This window comes from Bubalus bubalis, chromosome 23 (genome assembly GCF_019923935.1).
Source record: "Bubalus bubalis isolate 160015118507 breed Murrah chromosome 23, NDDB_SH_1, whole genome shotgun sequence".
In the NCBI taxonomy this organism is placed as follows: Eukaryota; Metazoa; Chordata; class Mammalia; order Artiodactyla; family Bovidae; genus Bubalus; species Bubalus bubalis.
The window spans coordinates 24,687,328-24,694,639 of NC_059179.1; positions in this window are offsets into that span (position 1 = coordinate 24,687,328).

Below are 7,312 nucleotides of genomic sequence, written 5' to 3' on the forward strand. Positions count from 1 at the left end.
ATGTTATGTCATATATATATATATATGGATACAAGTTTGGAGAAGGCAATGGCACTCCACTCCAGTACTTGTGCCTGGAAAATCCCATGGACGGAGGAGCCTGGTAGGCTGCAGTCCATGGGGTCGCTAGGAGTCGGGCACGACTCCTAGCGACCCCACTTTCACTTTTCACTTTCACGCATTGGAGAAGGAAATGGCAACCCACTCCAGTGTTCTTGCCTGGAGAATCCCAGGGACGGGGGAGCCTGGTGGGCTGCCGTCTCTGGGGTCGCACAGAGTCAGACATGACTGAAGCGACTTAGCAGCAGCAGGATACAAGTTAAATCTGTGTCCATCAATATCTACATTGAGATTATTAACATGAGTTCATACGAATGTCTCCCACTCTAATCCAAAACCACAGGGCTCATTCTAGCCTCCTCCCTTTGCTTATCTGTAACCTCTCTCACTGATAATGGGGAATGTGGCTCCCACCACTCGCCAGTCATTTAATTGTTCTCTCACATACACATAGCAGTTTTGGAACTTGTTCCCCTGAAGAAGCACCTTTACCAACCATCACATAGTGTGATGTACTGTTTCTTCTGTCTTTAGTCTTTCAGTTTCCAGTCATTTCCAAAGCTAGGTAGGTCGGCATCTCTTTTCCCCCATTTCCGTAGTGAGGATATATTGCATAATAGTGATACAGTTCGACTCTCTGGTCACAGGCTATATTCCATCCCAGGATTCTCCCTCTCTTTTAGTTGATTTTTTAAAAATTTGTATACATTACGGTTCACACATGTTCTGTAAAGTTCTGTGTTAGTTGCTCAGTCCTGTCTGATTCTTTGCGACCCCATGGACTATAGCCCACCAGGCTCCTCTGTCCTGGGAATTCTTCAGGCATGAATACTGGAGTGGGTAGCCATTCCCTTCTCCAGGGGATCTTCCCGACCCAGGGATTGAACCCAGGTCTCCTGCATAGCAGGCAAGTTCTTTACCATCTGATCCACCAGGGAAATTCCAAAGAAGTCACCCCCTGTCATGGAATTGAAGCCTGGTCTCACACGTGACAGGCGGGGATACCCATGTCTGCACTGGTGGCTCAGATGGTAAAGTTCTATGGGTTTCTACGAATGGAGAGTGCCATGTAGCTCCCACTACAGTAACTCACAGAATAGTTTCATGGTCCTACAAGTCCCCTGTTCATAACCTAGTTGGTCCTTCTCTCTTCCTGAATCCCTAGCAATGACCGGTTGATCTGTTTTCCATCTCTAAAGAGTTTTGCCTTTTCCAGAATGTAAACTACCGTTCTGGCTTCTTTCACTTGGCAATATGCATTTAAGATTCACCCATGTTGTTCCATGGATGAACTCTTGTTCCTTTGGGAAAAAAAAAGGAAAAAGCATATGCCAATTTTAGTTCAAGCTCAATAATAAGTAATAACATTTTGAGACTTAATATCTGCAGATTGGTTAATGACTTCATCAAACTTGATCTGTGCTTCTTCATGTTCAAAGGACAGTACAACCTGATTTGACAATCTACCTACTCATAGTTGATCAAAGAACACTTTTTATTCATTTTAACTTTGAAAAGTTTCTTTCACATAAAATATGTGCACATTTCACAGAAAAGATGAAACCTTACCACTGTTAGAACTATAGGAAAAGATGTTCATTTTCACTCTAAGAGAAATGCATGTTAGAATCATGCAATTTATGCTTCTTACATGGCCAAAGATCAAAGAGTTTGATGACATAAATGTAGGTGAGAAGGTGAGAAAGAAAGAACTTCAATATACTGTAGATAGAAGTGTAAACTGGATTATCCTTTAGAATTATGACAATAGCTACCAAAATTACAAATGCACATGCCTTTTGACTCTGTATTCTACCTATAGGATTTTTTTTTTCTATAGAGAAGCTTATCTATGTGTGAAGTGAGGTATGTAAAGATTATTTACTGTAGCATTTCTGTAATGGCCTGTAATTAGAAACAAGATAAATGTCCATCCATGAAGGACAGAATAATCAAATTAAGTCAAATCAGGTCAATTCAAATTACACACTGTCATTAACAAGACTATATGAAAAGATCTTTCAGATATAAAAAGTGAAGAATGCAAGGTGCAGAACACTGAGTATAGTATTTGTACTAGGGCTTTTTAGAGAAATAGAACCAATAGGATGAATATACAGATAGATCAATGGACACATATGAGAAGATTATAGGCACTGGCTCATGGGATTATGCAGGGTATGAAATCCCATGATCTGCCATCTGCAAGCTGGAGAACCAAGAAAGCCGGTAGTGTGTGATTCCGTCTGAGTACCAAGACCTAAGCAATAGATGAGAAAAAACATTCTAAGAATATGAGGGGAATTTTTTTTATCGAGGATTGGGCCTGAAAGTCATCTTAGACCTTTTCTTTCTCTCCGTCTACGTATCTATGCGAATCATCAAATCTGAGCAATGTAACTATCAAAAGATATCACAAATATCTCAACTTTCTTCCACAACTTCCCTGGTCTAATCTACCACCAGTCACTACCCCAGACTGGCAGCCCTGAATCCCTTCATTCTAACTTAGCATCCTTAGAAGTCTCTATTCTCTCTCACAAAACTCTTTATCTTCATAACTCTTGTCTATGTATAAAAATATTTATTGGTGTACTTGTTTGATTAATGCCTCTTTCCCCAACTGGACTATAAGCTCCAAGAAGTCAGAGAACATGTCTGTTTTGCTTATCACTATATGCCCAACTCAAACTTCTGTGTTGGGTAAATGAATGAACTTGATTATGGAACTCATTGAATAAACATAGTTGTGTATATAAGGGGAATACTTTATAACTGTATTGAGGAGAATATTATTCTGACAATAATATAAACTGTCAGAAGCAGCTGTGTATTTGGTCATGGAGGACAGTCTAGAAAAGACACTAATTTTTGTCAGTTTCTGACCTCCGCAAGTGTGCCATGCTTTGAGAGCTGTTAGCCTAGATCCTCCAGCAACGTGTGGCTTCAATACCAGTAAAGTGAACAATTTTCCTTTTCATTGTTTCACTCTATTTTGCCTTTGTGTGAAAGAGCAAAGAGCTTCTTATTTGAAGAAGTGAGGTCAAAGAAGACTATATGTGTGTGTGTGTGTGTGTGTGTGTGTATACATATATATATATGTATATATTTTTTAGCAGCACCTCCCTTGCAAGTCTGTACAGGCTGAATATGAACTGGGTGGAGTTCATGGTGAAGTTTTGCTTCAGGAATTTCCTGAAATAACTCTCCACTAAAATTCGGCTCTCATAATTGAAGATTACATTGACCTCATGCACTGCTAGTGAACATTTAAAAATTTTCTGGGACTCAAAACCATCATGAAGAAGTTTCCAGCGAATTTGTTACCAGGTTTTAATGACCAAGAGAGCTTTGTACACATTTTTTCATGTTCCGTTGTGATAACTGTAATGCGTTATAATAATTTATGTGTCAGTCTCTCCTACCTTTGTTCTGTGCCCTCTTCAAGGACAGGAATATAATGGGAACTCCATAAATATGTTTTAAATGAATAATCTGACTTTAGTACCTGAATTTGCCTCTGGGAGGAAAATTTTATTCTAGGGAGAACAGTTCTAGTCCAATTCACCACTTATTAGCTCTGTAACTCTGGATGGGTCATTTAATCTTTCTTCATTTTCCTCCCTTTTAAATAATTATGAAAAATGTAAAGCTACAGAAAAATATAAAGAATGATACAATGAACCCAGTTAATTTCTATCTACCACCCAGTTTTTATAAAATTGTGATATTTTTATCAATTATAATGGAGAGAACACTATATATTTATCAAATCCTATTTCATTTTCCTCTTCCTGGGACACTCCAAAAAAACTTAATTTCTTAGCCTCCTTTGCAGGCAGATTGAGAGCAGAAGACTAGTTCTACCAGTGGGATGTAAACAGATATGGTGTGTGTATAAGTTCCAAAGTAAGCATCATTTCAGTTGCTCAGTTGTGTTCGACTCTTTGTGACCCCATGAATTGCAGCATGCCAGGCCTCCCTGTCCATTACCAACTCCCAGAGTTCACTCAAACTCACGTCCATTGAGCCGGTGATGCCATCTAGCCATCTCATCCTCTGTCGTCCCCTTAATTCTCTGAGCTCTCTTTCCTGCTGCAGAGACTGTGGAAGCCATGCTTTAAAATGGTAGTACTGGAAGATCTGGATCCTCCATGAGCCTGGGTGATTGATGTAGCCCTGAATGACTATACAGATCAGTGTTTGAGAATCTCTCTTGCTCTACGTCTTCATCGACATGGAGTTTTCTTAGCTTTTAAAGCTTTTCTGCCAGTTTGAAGATATGGAATCAGTGTTTTAAATTGCGTTCTGCTGATTATGAGTGATGCTGGAGAATGTGATGGCACCCCACTCCAGTACTCTTGCCTAGAAAATCCCATGGATGGAGGAGCCTGGTAGGCTGCAGTCCAATGGGTCACAAAGAGTCGGACACGACTGAGCGATTTCACTTTCACTTTTCACTTTCATGCATTGGAGAAGGCAATGGCAACCCACTCCAGTGTTCTTGCCTGGAGAATCCCAGGGACGGGGGAGCCTGGTGGGCTGCCGTCTATGGGGTCACACAGAGTCGGACATGACTAAAGCGACTTAGCAGCTTAGCAGCAGCAAGCATCTTTTCAAATGCTTGTTTGTCCTTGAGTTCTTCTGAGACTGCCTGTTCCTTTGTGATGGAGGTGGTGGGCTTTTCCTTATTCTAGTGTTTTGTGGAAATACATTTTTAGTTTGGAAATTAATCTTTTATCAGTTACATTCACTGGAAATACTTTCTCCAAATATGTGGCTTATCTTTTTACTTTGCTTAAAATATTTTTGTTAGGTAGAAATTTATATTTATTAATCTGCTGCTGCTGTTTTATGTGAGAATTCTTTCCTGTCTCATGGTTGTTAAGATATTTTCTGTATTTCTTTTTGAAAGTTGTAAAAACTTTTCATTTTTAAGCATTTAATCCATCTGTAAAAGTTTCTGAGCCTGTATGCATGTGTTTGTGTGTGTGTGTGTGTGTGTGTAGTAAGTTATGAACTTTGTTTTCCCGTAAAAATACCCAATTTCTCAGGGCTATTTGTCTATTTTTTGGCCATGATGCTCAGTTTATGGGATCTCAGTTCCCCAATCAGTGATTGAACCCGGACCATGGCAGTGAAAACCTGGAATCCTAACCACGAGGCCACCAGGGAACTCCCTTCAAGACCATTTATTGACTAGTCTATCTTTTCAATTAATGGTAATACAATTTTGCCATATATCAAATTTCCATTTATGCAGGGTTCTGTTTATAGGCCCTTTACTCTGTTTCACTGGGCTATGCTGTCTTAATCGCTATAATCCTATAGGTCTTGATATCTGGTAGTTTGGATATTCCTCTATCTTGATCTTCATTACTGTCTCATCTATTGTTGAGCCTTTTTGTTTCAATGTAAACTTTGGGTTGAGATTGTCATACTCTACAAATAAGCTGAGATTTTTTACTACTACATTTTCTGGTTAGTACCAATGATGCACAGAAATTCTATTGATTTTCATATGTTGATTTTGTATCCAGAAGTCTTTTGCCCTGATATCAATTATATGTAGACTTTTTAGAATTTATAGATAAGCTACAAACCATAAATAAAAACAGCTTTGGTTCTTCCTTTCCAGTTCTTATATTGTTTTTATACATTATTAAATGGAAATGGTTAACTTTATTCTTTATTTTAATAAAAATGTCTTTAATGGTTCACAAGTATTTGTTTGCTCTTTTTTTTTTCTCCCTATGCTGTTTTGGTGGGTATACTTAAGCTAAGGAAGTATATTCAAACTTTTTATGCTTCAGTCTCATTTGTAATATGTAGATATCATCACCTATTTCATCTGTTTTTTTAGCCTATAGTGAGTATTAAATGAGATACCTTCTAGAAAAGACCTTTGAAAATAGTACAGTAGTATATTCAAATGTTAGTTTGTGTGTGTGTGTGTATTTTTGTTCCCTGCTGTATCCTCAGCACCTAGAACATTTTCTGGGAAAAAGTTAGTGCTCAATAAATATGTGTTGAGTGATTGTGAAGGAAAAGCTAAAATTAAACAAATGTTTCATGTAAAGAAATATTTCCTTACATTGTAGCAGAGATGACAACAAGGGCATTCATGCTGCCACTCCCTGTACCAGTGGCAGAAGCCAATAAAATATCTCAGAATCCCTTCTGAACTTGATCACTGAAACTCAGAACCCGTTTCAACTCAGTGTTCTAGTCAGCCATTTCTAACCCATTGTAGTTGGCATATGAAAAAGAACTTGTTTGCCAATTGTGCCTTAATAATAAAGCCAAACCAATAATATTTAATCTCTACTTGATTGGACATTTGGGACTGCTTGAAATAGAGGTTTAGTATTTACAAAGATAGAAATCCACAGGAGGGCTACATAGCAACCAGCACATAGAAATTCCATTCTGTTTAGTTGGTTTATTTTTCTCACATCTTTCTTCAAAAGTGTAATACACAATGATATCTTTCCTTTTTGTTAGTAAAATGCTTTGTTCATAAGTTTATCTTCATTATTATATTGCTAGCTAGAAATGAATTATGAGTATGATTTTAATAATTACCCTAGTTTTTAAAAAGTTTTTCTAGCAAAGCTTACTGAATCTTCTGTTTCTGATAGGTAGAAATTGAAGTGAATCATAATACATCATCCTCTTGCATACAAGAATAGATAAGCACCAAATTTCCAAAGTAATTGCTTTATTTTATACATTTACCTGCTTCTCATAGGGCTTCCCAAGTGGCTCCATTGGTAAAGAATCTGCCTGCAATGCTGGAGACAGACTTGGGTTCGATCCCCGGGTTGGGAAGATCTCCTGGAGGAGGAAATGGCAACCCACTCCAGTATTCTTGCCTGGAAAAATCCCATGGACAGAGGAGTCTGGCAGGCTACAGTCTATGGTGTTGCAGAGAATCAGACACCACTTCGCAACTAAACCATCACCGCCATTGCTTCTTATCTATTTGCCATTTTCACACCTTCTCATGTTATTAATCTACAGTTTCATGTCAAGAGAGACCTGTTGTGCTTCTCTTCCCGAGCATTTCAACGTGTCACTTCCCTCCCACTTATCACAAACCCCTGACAATTTTTGTGCTAGAATATACAAAATTTGGTGCTTAAAAATAGAAATGTATGAAAAAAAAAATAGAAATGTAAGGTGTGTGCCCTGGAAGGACACGTTCATTTACTGCGAGGTAGGTGACCAGTGAAACACCTGAAAAAATCTG